This window comes from Grampus griseus (assembly GCF_964374135.1).
Source record: "Grampus griseus genome assembly, chromosome: 11".
NCBI classification, from domain to species: domain Eukaryota; kingdom Metazoa; phylum Chordata; class Mammalia; order Artiodactyla; family Delphinidae; genus Grampus; species Grampus griseus.
Window position 1 is genome coordinate 78112975 of NC_139005.1, and position 19975 is coordinate 78132949.

A 19975-nucleotide genomic window follows, 5' to 3' on the forward strand; every position below is an offset into this window, starting at 1 on the left:
CAATAAAAATCATGAAAGTCACTGGTTTAAGATATGCTTGGCTTTGGTATACACTTTTTAGATAAAGCAACACAGTGTTCTGAGTTGTATGTGTGAGATATTTTCTGCCTGAGAAGGAAAATAAAATAAGTTTACATTCTCCCAGTCCACAGCTGGATCATACGGGGACACAGAGTGAGCTCTGCTGAGTGACAGGAGAAGCCCACTAGGGATTAAAACAATAATCCCTGAAGTGTGAAATTAGCTGTGGAAAATCAGGGGTTGATAAACAGCCCTCTCCCCCATATCTTCTCCTTCTTCTCTACTCCCCTACCTTTCCCCCAGCCCCCCACCCCTCATGTTTTCCCACCCTTCTCAGAGGTCTGGTGGGCCTTGTCCCACTTCTCACTGAACTATCCATGCCAGCCCCAAAGCAAATGCTGCCAACTGGACTGTCCTATGAGTCAGGTGCCCTGACCTGGTACTAACTAGAGTAAAATACAACCCTGCCCTTAGAGGCCCACAGTCAGTAATTAGTGAGAGATTCGTAAACAATCAGAAAGGTTGCAGAAATAAGAAACAAATAAAAGTGGAGGAGCTCTTAGAATGCCATCCTTTGGAAAGCACTCACGCCCCCGGCTCCCAGGGAAGCTGACTTAATTGGTTTGGGTTGTGTATAGAGATCAATAGTGTTCAAAACACTCCCCAGGTGATTCTAACTTTAGCCAGGGCTAAGAACCACCCCCGACGTATTGAATTAGGAACGCTGGCGGTGAGGTTAAAACCTATGTTTTAACAAGCCCCCCACGTGATGCTGGTGCACGCTCAAGTTTGGGAGCCGCTGGTCTGCGCTGCTAAGGGGCGGAGGTATGGGAATGGAGGGGGTCCAAAAGGGGAGCAGTTGGGGCTGGCGCAGAGGGCTGGGATGAGGGACTCTTCCACCGGCACGCTCCTCCCTCCTCTAAGCCTCAGGGCAGTGGACAAGCTCTCCCGTCAGAGCCTGGCCTGAGCCCTTCGGGGTGGGCGGTCCTTGAGGGATAGTGTGTTGTGGAGCCCAGTTTTGAGACCACGGAGCCTCCCTCGGAAGCCTCAGTCACTCGGCTCTGTGGCCGCTGCTCATTTCGCTCCGGAGTCCCTTAGCAGGCAGGAAAGGTTGGGCCTGTGGCGGGGCCATAGCGAACGGCCAGAAAGGGCTCTTCCTGGAGAATCCTGGCTTCCAGTTTACGGCTTCTCATCCTTTTTCCCAAAGTGGGCCCCCTACTCTGAGCGCTGGCTTTTTTTTTTTTTTTTTTTAAATCCCAGACAGGAACTGTGTCCATCCCCTGACAAAACCCGTGCCTCCTTTTCTGCACATGAAACATCTTCTCATCCTAAGCAATCACACCCCCACCCACAAGCAAAGCAGCCCTTGGCCCAGAGCACCCGGGCCCCACTCCCGATGCCCCCTGGCCCTACAACTCTTCCATCCCAGCTGACAGAAAACAGCGAGTCCAGCGGCCTCCCCACTTCGGGCCTCCCCGCCCAGACCGACCGACCGAGCAGGGCAAGACCCTACTGCTGGGCCCAGGGCGGTCCCCAGCACAGGGACCCCCGGGGGAAGAAGAGGGATCCCCCGTCTCGCCACAACCCAAGCTCAGCCCCTCGGCGCGCCGGTGGCGGCTTCTCTGCGTTTCTGGCCGAGCTGCCCGCCCCCCCCGTGGGGAGGGGCTGCGGCCACGCGGAGTCGCCCGGGGTCCGGAGGCTCCTCCCCGGGGGTGGCCGAGCAGGAAGCGTGGAGCGCGGCGGGCGGGGGCACGGTGCGGGGCCCCAGGCGGCGGAGTATGCGCGGGCCTCGGCGGCCAGCCCCGGCGCACAGCCGCGGCCGGGGCGCGCGGCGCGGGGCGGAAAAGCCTGTTTACACAGACTGCACACCGCCTGGGGAATAATGCAGTAAAGGAAGTGAGCCGGCTCGGCCTGACTGCTCCAACTTCCTGCTCTCACACACACCAGAGGAAAAAAAAAAAAAAAAAAGAGGAGCGAGAGAAAGAAAAAAAAGGGGGAAAAAATCAGGATCTCATTACAAGAGCAACAGACCGTCTGCAGACGCCTGTCAGCATGGAAAGTCGGGGACTTTCGCCCGGTTCCTCCTAGAAATTCCCCCGAAGAAGGATCTTGAAAACTCCCCCGCATCTGGGTATGTAGTAGGGTCCGTGCCTGTTGCTCGGACAGTTGCAAAGTTTCGTGGGGCTTGGTTTTTTCTTTCTTTCTTCTCTCTGGCTTGGTGGGGGTGGGGCGGGTGGGCACCGCGTCGGAGGCTGCAGGCCCGGGGCTGGGGGCGGCCGCGGGGAGTGGGCGCAGCTGGGATGCTACTGCGCCGGGTCCGCGCGCCGGCCCGGGGGCTGCGGCCACCGGGCGATGGCACACCCCGCCCTGGGCTGCGCTGTGAGCCGGGAGGAGGGGGCGCGCGGGGGAGCGGGCGGCGGTGAGACTTGGGGTCCCTCTGGGAGGAACGGTGACTGGAGCGGGCTGCGTGCCTGGAGGCTGGACCACCGCTGACCTAGCCGGGGCTGTGGCTCTCCTCGGGGTGGCAGTGGGCACCGACGGTCGAATTCAGGGAGAGGACAGGGGTGGAGAGGGAAGCGGAGGGCGTGGGGAGCCGAGCCGCGGGGCTGGGGGCCGCGTCCCCTCTCGCTCGGCAGGTGACCCCCGCCCGGGTCCCCGCCCCAGGCGCACGCCCAGCCGGACCTTTAAAAGCCGGTGGAGTCATTACTGGACATGGTTTTGGAGGAGGACCGGGCAGGAGGTAGTCTTGGAGCCCCCAGCACTTTGGGATGGGGCTCTTCTGCTTGCATCTGAACGTTGGCCTGTAATGCTTCCGTAACTTTTGGGGGGAGGAATTACAATTTTGGAGGGCTAAAAAAAAAAAAAAAAAATTAGAGGTCTCGGTTTTGTTACGTTTTCTGAACCGAATCGTCCTGAGGACAAGCTGCAGTTAGGCGGCGGATGGAGGTGGGAGAAAGAAATGTTATTTCAGAAACTGCAAAAGGGGCTTTTTAGAAGGAAAAAAAAAAAAGAAACGAGTGTCGGGAGAGTTTCTGGCTTGTCTGGAAACGGCAAGACTAATTGCCATGCGCTTCCGCTTTGAAACTGGCAGCAGACAGCATCTTGAAAATGACTCACTAGAGGAGCTCACAAAGAAACTGTGGTTTGCTCCTTCTCAGGTTTATGTATTTGTGCCTTTTACAGTTTCCTTTGTAGTGTTCGAGGGGTCACCCGCCCCTTCCCCGCCGGCCCCCTCCCACTCTCCCGCTTTTGGAAGTCCCTGGCGGGTCTTTAACTCCCCCCAGCACCCCGGCCAGGAGGGGGGACGCTGGGGGAGGCTGAGTTGTTTTTGGAGTTGGCTGGGGAAGAGGGTTAAAGGGATTCTGCTGCTGCGGGGGAAAAAGTTCCCTGAATTTTCCACTGGCTGCTGCAGGAAGAGAGAGCCCCTGTAGTCATTGCTAAGTAATGTCTGCACACACACCAACTAATCTCATTAGGAGTTTCCGCTGCTCGGCACAGGAGGGGTTTTGTGCAGCCACTGTCAGCCGGGGGAGCCCTGCGCTGGAGAGGGAGACAAGTTACGGCTTTATTTACTTAGAGGGGCAGCCGCCCAACGAACCTTTTCAGGGCAGCATCTTGAAAACTTTGAAGTCATTTTGGCCATTTTGGATTTCGAACTTACAGGTTTTTCTCTCCCAGGTGTGTGTGTGTGTGTGTGTGTGTGTGTGTGTGTGTGTGTGTTTTCTATTGCTCAAGCACCTCAAACACACCCATCCTCTCACGTCTGTGCTTCACTCCTGGCGGGGGAGGGCGGAGGTGACGAGAAACCAAGCATGTTCCGGGCATCTATTAATGAGCTCAAATTGATTTCTGAGCCCTACTGCCAAACAAAATACCCTCCGATCTCTCTCCCTTTTCTTCTGTCTCTCTGTGACACACACTTATTTGGGAAAGGTCAGTTATGAGTTTCAATTTATGGGGATTATAAAATTACAAATTGTGTTAGGAGGGCACGTGGGTCAGACAGTTAAGAAGACTGTCCCTAATTGTTTTTGGAGTTTCCAGTAATGATCCTGCCTGCAAAGACCCCTGATGGTCATTCTATGCCAAATATAGCAAAGGCCTTGTGGCCTTTTTTTTTTTTTTAAACCTTTAAATGTTGGAAATGTGTAGAATTACTAAAAAGGGTAAGAATTTTAAGGAACCTGATTGGAACTGTGGGGCTCCTTTATTGACAAGGACACTCTGCTCTCTTGAGGGTTTTTTAAAGTGTCCGTGTTTCTTTTCTGGTGGCAAAGCATGTCCTAAAAACAACCCAAACAGCCCGAGCAGGGTGTGAGTCAGTGGACGTGAGTACAGGATGTGCCTAACACCGCATCTGGTGCAGAGTAGATGCTCAATAAATTGTTGCATTGAAAGCTGTGAGTAGGATAACAGAACTTACATTAAATAGATAAGGAAAAAAGCTTTCCAAAGCCAACATCACTTTGCATGACTATTCCTTAAGGATGAAGGTTGTTAAGTATTCCCCTTTCAAGACTACATTTCCTTCAAAATAAAAAGGGGATAATTAGAGTTCTTCATTCCAATAAGTTATTATTTGGAATGAATAATGTTCATTTATAGCAATAGTTCTCAACTGGGAGTAATTCTGCTCCCCAAGGGACTTCTGGCAGTATCTGGGGACATTTTGGTTGTTATAATCAGAGGGGGTTCTACTGGCATCTAGTGAGTAGAGGTCAGGGATACTGCTAAACATCCAGCAATGCCCACAAAGAACTTTCTAGCCCAAAATGTCAGGAGTACCCAGATTGAGAAACTCTTGTTTACATTAATGGTGATGACAACTTTGATATGCATTCATTCAAGGAATAGAACATTTAAAAGTCATCACTGGCACTTTTCTGCCATGTGAATAACACAGTGTGCATGAATTTTCTCTCTTTTCGGTCAGTAATATGTGTGGAATGACATGTAAATAATGACAGTGTGATGGTGTACCTTTGTGAGCTGAATGAGACCATCTCTGAACCTCACTCACTTGGTACTAATGCTTTTTAGACCAGAATGGCAATAGCCCATGTGGGGGAGAGCAGCCCCATTTGAATTTTGAAGTTTGCTAAACATTTATTAAAGCCTTCCTCTTTTTCTTATTTAAAAAAAATTTACTAATTAAAACCTGGTAATGTACAATAACCCTGAGATCATATATTGAAATTTATATTTGTAATAACTTTTTAGGACTTTTCCTGAAATCGATTTTAAAGGGCTTCCAGGTAGTGCATATAAATTAAAATATTCCAATTCACGTATCGGATTTTGTGCGCCCTGTGCTACCCAATTATGTATCTATAGGATTCAAAAAACCAATATGGTTGCAAAACATTACCTAAGACAAAACAAACCCAAAACACTTTAAAAATATTATCTAAGGATGTGACTTCCTGGAGTAAAGTCTTTTTTCGCTGATGGTGAATTACTGCTTACTAATTAACGGCTTTACTCCCTTCCAGTCCCAGGGAATGATTCAGCCGTTTTCATGTTTCCTAGACCTGGGGTTCCTCATTAAACTTTGGACAGAGAACCCATTTCTTTTATTCTGGCTGTGACCTGGCTCTAGGCAGCTGGCTTCTGCCCCTAAGGGCCAGTACCTGCACATATAGATGAGCGGTCCTGGTCACTTATATGAAGGACTCCACTCATGGCAAATTTTTCTGTATGTTTAAGGCAAGAGTATTTTATGTTTTATTATTTATCCGTAATTCCCCTTTGCCTTTGTAGATTGATGACATATTTGAGATTACATTAGTATAGCAATATTTTCTAAAGTTTAGTTGTTTTTTTCTGTTATAAAAAATATTAATATGAACTATCTTAGGAAGATGCAGAAAACCACAAAGAAAAAAAAAACATCTCCCATAATCCCTCTGTTAACATTTTGGTGTATATTTTTCTGGTCTTTTAAAATACATATACACACAGCTGCACATGCACACATAAAATTTTTAATTGGAGTCACACTATATTTTCTGTTTTGTAGCTTATTTTCAGTTAACGTATCATGTAACACCGTTTAATAACTGGTACTAAGACCAAAATTACCACACATAGAGCTCGTATTTATTGATCTAATAAATGTGCTGACTCAACAGTGGATTGACATAATTTCTATATGAACTTGTTCAGTGTTTTTGTCTCTGTGGCTCCAAGTAACGTTCTAAGAATGCTGCCCTCTTGAAAGACTGAATTCATATGTGCTGTGCAGTTTGGGATTTTGATGAGTTTCTCTATGATTTAAGGATGAGTCATGATTTGCAGTAGAATATCAAGATGTAGTAAAAGGAAGTCCAGGGTGCGACACATCAAAGTAGAATGTTGAGTGATGAAAACAGAGAAACTAGGTTAGACCAAAAATACACCTTGAACTTCTCTAACTATAAAGGAGGGAGGAAGGTGCCTCTTGCACACTTGGTGACTCTTACTTATTACTGTTTCACTTTATATCAGTAAAGTTTCCAAACTTTGAAATTGGTATTTTAAGTAGATTTTCAGTTCAAGAGTACTATTGCCCATGGCCAGTTTGAACAGAGATCATGTAGCTTTTTGGTTGAAACCGTGGCAGTGAGAACATGAAAACTCCAGTTTTGCCACTTATAGTACAGCCCCAGTAAATTGAATTATCAGAGTGGGGGTGTGCGTGCGCGCACACTGTTTTTGTTTTATTTTTTATTAAGGTATAGTTGATTTACAGTATCATGCTAATTTTAGGTATACAGCTCAGTGATTCAGTTACACGTATATATACCTATATAAATTCTTTTGCAGATTCTTTTCCCTTATAGGTTATTACAAAATGTTGAGTATAGTTCCCTGTGCTATACAGTAGGTCCTTGTTGGTTATCTATTTATATATAGTAGCATGTAATATGTTAATCCCAACCTTCTAATTTATCCCTTCCCCCTCCCCTTTCCCCTTTGGTAACCATAAGTTTGTTTTCTATGTCTGGGGTGCACTGTTAACAAATCCTAAGGGCCTTCAGTCTTTTAAGCAGAAATTTGACTCCCCATTATCCCTACCCACAACCGAAATGAAAATGGCCTTTCATCCATTACTGGAAACTTACATATATGTCAGCAGTTTAAAAATAAACTTTGAATTGATCATTTCAGTAAGTTGTAACTTGGTTGATTTGCCACTAGGAATTACTCACCACTTTATGTGTTTTAATTTACAGTTGCTGGAAAGTAATTATTAAATTAGGAATTAAATGGGGTTATTTTATAATTGGCTGTGAGAGTTATTTGCATATTTTTAAAGAAATTAAGATGATGGTTATACTAATATATTCTGATCTGAATTCGGACTAAAATGAATTTACTCACATACATGCTTTAAAAAGAAGTTTTAAAGCACACAGTATCCTAAGTCTTTTTAAAGCTACCATACCTAAGAACAATTCCTAATGTTCCAGGTATAAATATGGGAGTGATGGAGTAGGTATAAAACACATGTATCTGATACCTTCTCTTACACTGTTTGGTGAGGTTAGGGGTCATTTACTCCAAACAATAGAATGAATCTGAGACTCTTGATGTCTTTTACTTTCTTTCACTGTTGTATAACTTATGTACATGAAACTGCCCAGATCTTAAATGTTATTGTATACACCTATGTAATCCCCACCCCCTACCTCTAAGTAGAGAATACTTCCATCACCCCAAAACATTCCCTGGCTATTTTTAATTGTATTATGGCAATTCCATGACTCTACCATGTTATTATACCCCAGAGCAGCTGGATAAGATACTGCAGTATTTTTATTTAATCTACTTGGTTAAAAATAGATCATCAGAAAGTGTGGATTTCCTCATCATCCAATAAGAGGAAAAATCCTTTCTACACTATTTAATATCACTTACACTAACCAAAAGTAATATGTATGCTGCGGGGAAAACGTAGATTCCCTTAAAACCAATTGTGTTTAGAGGATATCACTTAATGTCCCTGGACCTCAGTTTCCCTGGCTGGAGGGCAAAGTGGCTGGAGTAGAGAGGTAGGGACGATCCCTTGCATCCCAAAGCCCTATTCGTCTATGCTCTGTTCTAGAATAAAGAACTTGGATTCTTCTAGGAGTTGTGAAAGTGTAGAGCGAATGTTTGCTGTCATCCCCCAAAAGCTGACTTTGAGACATATACAGCAATTTTTAAAAACTCTTTTGGGGTAGAAAAAGGGATTCCCCTTAAGTTTCCCCTTCAATCCCATGTCGGCCCCTTATTGAATAAGGAACACCTGAGGGAAGGTCAGCATTAGCTGCAGTGCTTCCTTTCCTCCTCTTTTTGAGGTTTGTGACAGGCACCACTCATTTCTAAAGACGACTGCCTCGTTCTAGGGCAGTGACTGGGCAGAGACAGCGACTGTCTCCAGGTTGGGTGCTGAGCAGGCCCCAGGATTTTGATCACCAGGTCAGGTCCCTACTCTTTCCTCCTGATAGTCTTTGAAAATGCTGTCCATCTTCCAACGCTGGATCTGAGGGGTCCACATTTCCCCTCACCCCCTCCCTCTGGTCCCTTCTCCACCCACAAGCTAGAGCAGATCCGACCTTTTCGCTCCTCTGCTTACAATCTCCCAGTGGCTTCAGCTGGGATAGAGACCAAAAATCTTAATGTAAGCAGCATGCTGTGATTTAGGCCAACTACACTGGCCTTTCCTCAATTCCTCAAATGTGTAATGTGCCCCCTGGCCACTGGGCCCTTCTAAGTGCTGTTCTCTCTTCTGGGAATTCCCTCCAGGTCCTCCACTCCCATCGATTTCTCTCACTCCACTTTCGAGCCAGTGTGTAATCATCTGTCAGGTCTCAGCTCAACCATCTCTTCCCAGGGGAAGCCTTTGCTGGTCCTCCAGGTTAGATCTCCCCAGTCATCCATCCCTGGCCTTCGGAGTCCTTGCCACAGGCTTTATTTACAGGTTTCCATGTTACCTGAATTCTCCCTCTGCAGATTCTTACTATCCAAGCATAGGTACCAGTTTCAGATACATATATCTGGAGATAGGGCTGGTGTTTCTCATTATTCATTAATATTCCTTATGCAGAACTCAGGAACCAAGTAGATTTGATAGCAGGCTACCCTTTGCTATCTGGAGTCACTGTCCAAACCCTGGAATTCATTAGATTCGGAAACTGAGGGATATCTGTGCGTGTATGTATCAAGATGTGTTTCCCATCTGTCTTGCCCATCAGTCTGTAAGCTCCCTCTGGGCTTCATCTGCTATTCTCATCCTTGTGTTTATCCCAGCCCTTTGTACAATACCTGGCATTCGTTGAGTTAAAAGCAATCTGAAGGGGGAAAACTTTGTCACCATAGCTCCTCTCCTTGCATTTTGCCAGTGGAATTGATAAAGCACTTTATTGCTATGCCTAAATCCAACTCTTTCCTAGACAGTCAATTATTTGAATTAATAAGAAGCATATTTCTTGGTTAAACCAAAGAGACAGCCAAGAAGATCCTGTATAGAGGATATATCATTTTCCAGAATTTTTGTCCAGATTTGTAGGAAAAGTGAATGTACAGAGATCAGGTGTGTTAACATCTGAGAGGACAAACTTTAGCCCTATTGTTGATATCAGTGTTATACTTAGAATGGTTGGTTAGCAGTTGGGTAATTTATAGGATAGTACTGCCTGAAAGAACCTCAATGTACAGTTCTTTCCATGTTAAAATTAATCGTTCTACAGCAAGGATCGTAGTCCTTTATCAAGACTTCAGTTGACCACATTTTCATAGATCCCTTGGACTGAGTTCCATAATAATATTCACTGTTAAAACTGCTTCCTCACTTATACTAAAACCTGTGTGTGTAGCTTTTGTCCATAACCTTTTATAATTAATAAATGACATTTCTGATCGAGTTTTAAAATAATGACACTGCCTGTGTGGTGATGAAAGGATGAATGATTAAATACCTAAATTGTTTTTGGTCGAGGGCTAGATCTGCTGTTAATTTCAGCTGGGTTTTGCCAAGGAGTGGTTTGTTGATAGTCAAACCTTGATTAACCATAATGTGTAATTAAGCAGATTTTTTTTCTCCCTGCACTTAATTGTCAGAAGAGAGATTAAGACAACCACCATCACCACAACAGAATAAGCCCTAGAATTTATTCCAGGATGTGCTCCTGGGTAACTGTAGGGTCTGTCCGTAGGAATTAACTGCAGGGATTCCTGCGTTGTCTCCACCTGTAAGTTCTCATCATTTTCAGAATGGTGATCCTGGGGCCCAGAATGATCAGGATGCTCTGTTAGCTCTATTAGGCAAGGGGAAGGGCTGTAGATGTGAGAACAATTTCCTAGCACTAGTAGTTAAGAAGAATACATCTCTGGTTAATACTCAGTGAACTGGAAATGTAACTTCCCCCCTATCCCCTTACTGGAGTTTGGAAGGTTTGCATTTAGAGGCTAAAACATAAGCCATTGGTTGTTGGAGATAAGCATTGGCAGACGAGGAGTGTGTGTGTCTGTGTATTTGGGTGTGCCTCCACACATGTAGCTACAAGAGGAATGCATGAGTCTGAGAGAATGGGACAGTATGTGATCTCAGTTTTTGTTCCTTCTCTGTAGAGTCAGCCCTCTCATGTAAGATTCATGCCCCACTTCTGTACAGAGGATTAGAGCATAAAGGAATGTTTGCTAAAGCTCTCCATCCCAAAGAATCATTATTTCATTGTGAGAACTCAAGACAGAACTTGGATTTTTGTTACAGTTTTCAGGAGAGGAGAAAGCTCAGATGCCTCATCATTTCAGCAAACCCCATACAGAACATATAGGAAGGGACCAAACCGTTTAGTAGTATTTGAAGACTGTATGTGGAGGCGGCTCCTTCATCTTCTTGTATGGTCTTGCGTTTTGAAATCCTCTGGAATCTAGAATTCATGAGTGTTGTGGGGAAGTTATTTTCGCTAATGTTCCTGCCTGTTTTTCAAGCTCCAGTTACTGACCATTTAGACCAGAGGGTGTTGGGTAGTAGAGCATGGCTGGGTTTTTTTGTTTGTTTTGTGTTTTTCTTTTTAAAAACATTTTAGAACAAACATCTCCACATTCTCCAAGTGACATTCTGAGACAGGGTTGGAACTGATTAAACCCCAGGCAGAGAGAGAGATGCTGTCACATCTGTGCTGAGCCTATAGAGGACGGAGGAATGCCTGCTGATGGGCCCACTTCACCTCTGATAGTCGAAGCAAAACCAGAAGCATCGCTCAGCCAGCCGCTCAGCATTCCTAACTTTGCTTCGTTCACTTCTTTAGGCTCTTTAGCCCTAATTCTCAATTCTGCGTTTATGACATTGAGTACTTCTGAAGAGAGTTAACAGTTTTTCAATGTACTTTAAAAAAAAAATGATCTCTTCTCCTGTTTTACTGTTTATTTTATTTATTTTTTGACCACACTGCGCAGCATGTGGGATCTTAGTTCCCCGACCAGGGATTGAACCCGTGCCCCGCTACACTGGGAGCGTGGAGTCTTAACCACTGGACCACCAGGGAAGTCCCCAACAACTTCTTAAAGTGAATTACTTTGATCACCAAAGTATATGATGTTAAAAGATGTCTTGAATCAAACAAAATGACCCAAGAGTACTTGGGCTCTCAAAAGCTCCGTGTCTCACTCTCAAGAGCATTGCCCTGCTTTGATTTAAATCAGAGCTGAACCACAAGAACGGCATCTTCCTCTAGGCTTTGCCACATCCTTTGTTTTTGTTTTGTGTTTTTTTTTTGAACCTAAATATTAAGACCTACCAATTTGTCTTTAGGAAAGTAGAAACTTTGAGACCTTGATGTAGAAGATCGTACATGTACCGGATGATTAAAATACAGAAAGGGTGATTTTCTTGAGCAAAGGGGAAAGATCATCTAAAGCGGAAGCTGGCATTTGTTTTGTACAGTTAATATTTTCACGTGGAACAATTACTGGAAGAGTAAGCAGAGGAACAAGTTGTATGTGACATTTAAAAAAAGGGCTGAAGCCAACTTAGTGGAGGGCAGATTCCTGAATGGGAATTAAGGGCTGGGAGGGGGCTTTAGGTACATATCTGATGCTGGACGCTGATGCCACCAACAGCCATTCTTCTCTGTGGGATGCTTTTGTTGACTTCTTGAAGGAAATGTGCGTGCACAACATCAACCTGACACGAAAGGATGAACTCTCGGTCTTCCACTTGATGACAGTTTCAATGTTATTTTGTTCACGTATCCATTGCAGTCTGGGGGTTAATCAACAAGTTTTAAGTGTAATGTATTGGAGGAGATTGTTTAGTTTTGAAATCACTCACTGTCTATTTTTGCAACAGTTTTTTTTTTTTTTACAAACAATTGTGCTCAACAGAAACAGCAAGATATTTTAAATGTGTTCCACTTACTGTAGTTTGTCTACAAGTCAGGCTAGATTTTAAATGGACGTTCTGTGAAAAACAAGATGCCTCTTGCTTGCTGTTTTAACTTAACCCCATTGTAGTTTTGCTTCACGTTAAAAAGAACTTTATTAGCAGTTATTTAAATTTAGAAAAAACTGCATTTTGGCACCGTACTTGTTATATGTAGCTAAACTTGATGCCTGTACAAAAATGTGGGAGAGAGATATGTATATGGAGACAGTAAAGCTACAGAAGGGAGAGTCTACCTTCATGACTTTAGATGCAGCTACAATCCCCCACAGATGTCCACCACATGAGCAGGTGATGATATTTTGAAGGCTGCAGAGTCACTGTTTTTTATAGATCCCTTCCAACGTGAATATATTATCATACCAGATTTATGTATAAATGTGGAGGCCTAGCATTTGCATTTTGTAAACCATGCAAGAGTTTTGCCGAGAAGAGCACCGAAGAAAAGCGGTGATGCTAAAGTGACCACAGGATCTGGAAGAGTGCAGTTCTTTGCTTAGGTAACCACCCCTGGAAGGCAGCCTTAGTGCTTCTCCAAAATCCCTAAAGAAGGTGTCACACAAATATCAGTAACTCGTAACATTTTTGCAACAGTACTATATATAGTGGGGCTCGAAGACTAGCTAATGTCAGTATTTTCCAAATCTTGACATTTCCAGAAACCAGCACATTTTGTGAACTGTTACACTTCAGAAAAGGGGGAAAAAAGGTTTATAATACTATTAGCCATTTGCAAACTACCAGTTCAAATATGCTCTATTGTAACGTTTTAACACAGGTCATATATTTCTAAACAATATCAAGATCCACTAACTAGTATCATTTTCTATTTTTAAAAGACATGTAAAATGGTTTCGGTGGACTTATTCCAGGAAGAGGGAAAGATAGCTTTCCCAGGAGTGCTGATGTTAGGGACCATTTTCTTTAGTGACTTAAGCATCCAGACGTGATTGAAGAAATGATACTTTATTATTTTAAATTCTGTAGAGAAGACGAGAGAGTTCTCAGTTTCTCCGGGAAGACGACGACAGCTCTCTCCCTCTCCTGGCTGCTGCCAGGGCTCTCTGGGAAGGAAAGCTGGAGGGAGATGGTCGGGGTTTCCTATTGCTCCGATCCCGTTCCCAAGATCAGTAGCCTGATGTGTCGTGCGTGTGTGAGACGCAGCCGCTGGTGAAGAGACGTGTTCTGATGAGGGCATAAGTGAAGTAGACAGAGACTGAAACGACCTGTGGGAGGCTTTGGTCGGACAAGGGAGCAGAAGCGATGGTCACCATGGAGAGAGCTGCGGGGGGACCAGAGATAAGGGCCACAGGGGGAGGAAAGGCTCTGAGCCTTTCCCTCTGGGGGGACTGAGGGAGGTAGGTAGAAGTGCCTGCAGGTGTTGGAGGTGGCTCAGACCAGGTGTATTCAGACCAGGGAAAGGGAAAGATGCGCAGATCTTACCTTTCTGCCAGGAAATGACCGACGCTGCAGCTGGACTGGGACGCTGAGCACAGCTGTGCAGATTTCCCGGTCCCCACGGTCCCTGGGGCATCCTTCTGAGAGGAAGGGATGGTGTCTCGGGCCACACCTGACCCCACCCGGAACTCCTTCCTCCCTGGCCCAGTGTGTGTGCACACATGTGAGCGAGACAAGGCAGATGTGATGTTGACGATCATTTGTGTGGTTGGCGTTTAAGGAACGGCACCGAGGAAAAAGGGCACTATTGTGAAGCAAAACCTATTGCTGGTTGCCATTGAAGGAAAAAGCGCACTGTCCAGATTTTTAATTAGCAGAGCTTAGGACGTGAATTTTCTTTTATTAAACGTGTTTTATCTTGCTTTTTTTTTTTCTAATGTTTCCACTGGGTGGTGCTGCAGGAATTCCTACCTTTTGCCTTGGATCTACCCTTCCCAGAAAGACGCCTCCAAAGCATAATAGGAGGAAGTCCTGATTTAGAAAGATTTTACAGTTTCCACACAATAGAAGAGCTTGGAGGATGCTCTGGCAGGAAATGCTTCAGTTTCTGGATGTGGAAAAACTACCATCATTTTGTGTCATGCAGACGTGTTCTTACCGCACTGGGTATATACTTGTGGCCTTCTCCAGCTTATTATTTAGCACAGAAAAGGTTTCAAGTTTATCTGAAAGGTTATGGTTTCATTCTAGTAGAAGTGGCATGGAAGATTTCCTTTCTTTTCGATTTTTGTAAAACTAAACAAAGTGAGCAAATAAACATTTTCTGATGTGAAGGCAACCACAGAGTTAAAAAATCTCTCTGTGAAGGCTTTGTTTGAAGCTGGAGGCATTATTCCATTTTTATTTTGAAGATCCCTTACGCGATGTATTGATCAAAAGGATATCTTAGATTTTTACTTTTGAAATACTCTTAATTGTAAAAAGTCTTTTAGTTTGCTGACCTTCATGTATGGAGGGGGGATAGGGTTGGCCTTGCTTAAGAAGTTGAAACAGAAGTTAACATCCCTGCCTGAGGTCATGCAACTCTCCCCCCCCCCCCCGCCCCCCGCGGTACGTGGGCCTCTCACTGTTGTGGCCTCTCCCGTTGCGGGCTCTGGATGCGCAGGCTCAGCGGCCATGGCTCACGGGCCCAGCCGCTCTGCGGCATGTGGGATCTTCCCCGACCGGGTCACGAACCCGTGTCCCCTGCATCGGCAGGCGGACTCTCAACCACTGCGCCACCAGGGAAGCCCCATGCAACTCTTTAAGGTCATGGCTACGATGAGAATTTATATGTTCTGACTTCCAATGTTTCCCCTTGCACACAGGATCGAATTTTATTAACATTAACAGTACAAAAATTTAGGTAAAAAATTTTCCATTCAAAGGCCTATGAAATATAAGAATCAGAGGTTAGTGTGTGTGGGGAAATACCCACTGGAAATTAGGGAGCTCATTAAATTGAAGCTCAAATTCAAGAACAGTTAGCAAGATCTTAAGTAAGTTTTACTGAATGCAAAACACCTTTTTAAATTTTATGTGCGTGTCATGGGATGCCATGAAATCCCAAATATGGCTTTCTTAGAACCTGAAAGAGGGCTTCCCCAGAGGTGTTTGTTTCTAAAGGAAAAATTTTTAGCCCCTGCTGGGTGCTTACCAAGTCCCATCAGTCTTGTTGTTTCAGTGGGATCCCCATCCTGTCCCCGTTCGCAGTGCAGTGTTTCTCATGGTACGTGTCATTGTTACGTGAAATGCACGCAGGTTTGGGGCCCCACTCCGGGGCCGGCGACATCACCTACCTTTCATTTTCCACTTTCTTCCTCTTGTTCCACCATACAGTGTGCACACACCGAACAAGAGGATGAGTCTTTCCTGTTGAGAAGGAGCTAGGTTACAGAAGGCACAGCTCCTCACCTCCTGTCTTCATCAAGAGGCAACCTCGATTATTTAGCATTGGATGACACAGCTATGTATTTAAACCAATAGCAGATCTTTTTAAAGGGGAACCGGGTTTTTAAAAAAAGTAAAGGTGGGATGGGTTCAAATTTTCTTAAAAACAGAACCAGTTGGAACAACTGGAGTCACAGCTGAGGCAAGCCAGAGATGAACAAGAAAACTTCCTGATTTGATTTCTCATAGGAATGTTGTATCGCCCTCTGTGTTAAAATGGGACTTTTCTCTTAGTAGCAGTGAGATGCGCATATAAGAAATGAAGCCTCTGCTGGGGAAACTACGTGTGGTGATTAAGAAGCTGGACTTTGGAGCCACGTGCCCTGTATACAAGTCTCTGTTTTCCCAAAATACTCCCGTGGCCAGAGCGTCTTATTCTACCTTGTTAAGTCATGCAGTATCAGATTCAGATAACGTGTATCAAGTGCTCAACACAATGCCTGGTACATAGTAAATGCTCATCAAATGTTAGCGTTAAAAAAGAAAAGCTCCTATTTAAGTAAGTAATGGATATTTTTTGGTAGGAGCCCTATTCTTGAGAATTCCATGGACACTCAGTATTGACTGGTGGGGGACGATATAGCTAACATTTCCCTTAGAATGGAACTCTTTGAGATTTATAAATTACCTTTAGGATTTAAATATATCTTTTTTTCTCTACTAGAGAATGTTAGTCTCAGAAAGGGTCCATGGACCAAACACAGGAAGAAGATACTGCCCTGGGGATGAGTGTGTGTGTGTGTGTGTGTGTGTGTGTGTGTGTGTGTGTGTGTGTGTGTTCTCTGGGTGTAATTATATGCTTTAGGTTGACCGTATGAGACTGCTGGTATTTGACTGTTTTTGACCCATAAAAAAAATTTCATATGGTTGAACCTAATAGTTGGTGATATGGTTAAGAAACATAATTTGAAATAGCATCATAATGAGAGAGATTATAATGAAGAATGATTATATTTTATTTTCATATGTTATTTATCAAAGCCTCAAAAGTCAAAATTTGTCTGGCAGCCTTGGACCACTAATAATCATACTGATATAACTTCTGTGTGCAGTATTATGAAGCAGTCTTGAATTTTCACTGGGGACTTATTAGTAGTTTTATCTCATTGAATGTATCAGCTTTCTAGCTCCATACTCTTTTTTTTTTTTTTGAGATACGCGGGCCTCTCACTGCTGTGGCCTCTCCCGTTGCGGAGCACAGGCTCCGGACGCGCAGGCTCAGCGGCCATGGCTCATGGGCGCAGCCACTCCGCGGCATGTGGGATCTTCCCGGACCGGGGCACGAACCCGTGTCCCCTGCATCGGCAGGCGGACTCTCAAGCACTGCGCCACCAGGGAAGCCCTCCATACTCTTTTGATCCAAATGACTACTGTTAGGAGAATTCGTTCAGTATTTTTTTCCACGTTGAATTCATATGGTTAATTACTCTGGGGAAGAAAAAAAGTCTCAGTGAGTTTCCTTGGGCAATAAGAGTAGCAGTGTTCTTACAGAAAGCAGAGTTTGGCCGTCGTGTTGAGGGTTAAAACAGAGCTGACACACAAGGCAAAATGAAACCAGAGCTGCAATTACAAAGTGGGACAGATGTAGGAGGCCAGGTTTCCTGTGGCCCATTTTCCAGTTTCCTGCCTACAACCTGCAGAAGAGGAAGCCAAATGTTACCAAGTATGAGAGCTGAAAGGGGACGTGCTTCAAGCCAGAATTAAGATCCTCACAAACAACACAGACAACAAAAACAATTGCAAAGAAAGTGAAGGTTCGGGTTTAGTCCAAAAATGTCTGGGAAGGAGCAGCCCATCTGTTTAAAGAAAAACCATTGTCAGCAGAGCTTGTACTTCTCTGTGAGACTCCATGGGGGCACCTGGGGTCTGTCTCAGGTTGTAGGAACCTCTGATTTTTTACAGTTCTAATCATCTTTCAAGACATCTGCTTTTTTAATACCTGGAAAGATTTTCCCTGCAGTGCCCAGAGCTTCTGAGTCTGTTTCCCGGGCATGTTGACATACAGGGGAGGTGGATGCGAGTAACTGACTGGCTGTAATGAACTACAGCCCCACTTTGGGAAAGCTGGGTGACCAGTTGGCCGCTTTGATCTAGCAGGCTTGTGTTCCTTTAACTGCTTAATAAAATTATGTCTGATGCTTTCAAGGAAGAGATTAAATGGAGATGTGTACATATGTGGAGGACTACAGGTCGTACACTATTTGTGTGGCTACCTGATTGTAAGCCATGTGGAGAGATGATGGAGAAGTGGACAAGTCCATCTTTCTCCCAAGGAAAAAAAGAGAAGAATAAAATTCTACTGTGTCTGGGCTCTTTAGCATGTGATAGAAGTCTCTGAAGTCAGATGTTACAAGAAATCGAGATCCCAAGAACTTGAGATTCACGGCACACTTTTTTATTGAATGCCTGTGGTTTGCCAGGTGCTGTGTTGGAATTGCTGGGTGACGCTGATGGAATGATGGCTAACAAGAAATAGCTCCATCTGTGGGAGCCTTGTTGAAAGCTTCATAGAAGGCACAGATGCGGGCAGCATCTAAGCCTTGTTGAAGGCTCACAATGTACAGGGCACTGTGCCCAGCTGCTCCCATACACTATCTCTTTCAAATCGACTTGTTTCTTTCAGGTGCAGAGAAATAGGTGGGTGCTTCTGGGACAACCATTTATTATTTTTTTTAACCCCGTGGACCGATCACCACCTCTTCTTCTGGCCCAGGAAGCGCAAACTCAGTACCAGGAACATTAGGAAGTTTTGGGATATTGCCAAGTTAGGGACCCAAGGGGTATCCATGTGAGGCAGCCTAGAGTGAGAAGAGGCCCTTTCCCATCTGCATGTGGGCCTAGCCTGAAAATGTGGGATAAGATAGGGCTGGATGTGCAATCATGGGGTGGGGGGAAATGGCCTGCCTATACAGATGTGGGAGGAAGTAGAATGGCTGGAATGCACTTTCCCAGCTGGCGTTAATGTGGCCATCCAGTTACTTTTCCAAAGGAAATTCACCCATGTAAAAGTCTCCAACAAACCAGTTGAACTGCTTCTCATTTACCCACAGACAACAGAGTTTCAGAAGGAAGGAGGGGTGGATCACACAGTAAAGGGCAGATGTTGTTATTACAGTGGCTATCAGTGATTTCCCCGGAAAAATCTTTCTCTGTCCTCAGATAGAGGAGTTATTTGAATAACCGGATTTGAAAAACATTGTGAACTCTAAAGGGTAAAAAAGTAGGCTGAGCGATGGCTGCTTTCCCTCTTTTCCTGTTCACTCTGCTCTTCAAAGCATGGACAATCTGTAGATATTCACAGAATGAATGAGAATATAAACATTTTTTAATAGATAAGAGAGCTTTGAGGGACATGAACTTGGCCTCACCGATTAGCATTTTTTTTTGCATGCAGTGTTTGACAATAATTAAGATGTCTTCTGAAAATGTTAATAATCTTAGTTTCACCTTCTCAAAAATAACAAAAAAGACTTCAGTTTGTGCTGCTTAGTTACCAAATATTAATCCTTATTGACTTGGTGCCCTAAAATTATTCTGTGCTGAGTTATCGCAGACCACCAATAGTACAAATTGTTGTTTTCCAATTCCTTGCCTTAAGTACAGGTGTTTGTTTTTAAAAAAATCTTTATTTATTTATTTGGCTGCTTCAGGTCTTAGTTGCGGCACGCGGCATCTTCGCTGAGGCATGGGGCATCTAGTTCCCTGACCAGGGATCGAACCTGGGCCCCCTGCATCGGGAGTGCGATGGTTCCTGACGTTTCTCTTGGACGCTGATAACATAACAATACAGAAACTCTCAATAGATGTTGCTCTGGACAGAGGAATTGGACTTCAGAGAATTTTCAGTACTAAGTGTTCAAATCCATATTCACTTCTGTAACCGTGCAGTTTTTAACAAGTAAAAAGACATGAACTTGGAGCACCTACTTTGTTTATTTCTTACACAGGAGTTTTTCTCCTTTCCTTGGGCTCTCTCGTTTCTGACTAATTGGTGTTTTTAAGTTGGCTAGTTTCTCTAGTTCCCACAATATGTAGGATTTATAAAGATAATCTGACCCCCCTCAGGCCCCACCTCAGTGTAACTTAAAAAATGAAACCAGAAACATGCAAAGAGAAGTGTTAGGTTGCCACGGATATAAAGAAGAGCAAATAAGTGGG

General features: G+C 44.4%; 1 protein-coding gene across 1 annotated transcript in view; it reads left to right on the forward strand.

Moving 5' to 3' along the window:
• Window positions 1-1751: 1751 nt before the first annotated feature.
• ELK3 (ETS transcription factor ELK3) overlaps window positions 1752-19975 on the forward strand; it is a 68398-nt gene continuing 50174 nt past the window's right edge. Inside the window, exon 1 of the mRNA XM_082665907.1 lies at window positions 1752-2152. The gene's annotated coding sequence lies outside the window, so the exon portion shown is untranslated. The remainder of the gene's footprint in view (window positions 2153-19975) is intronic.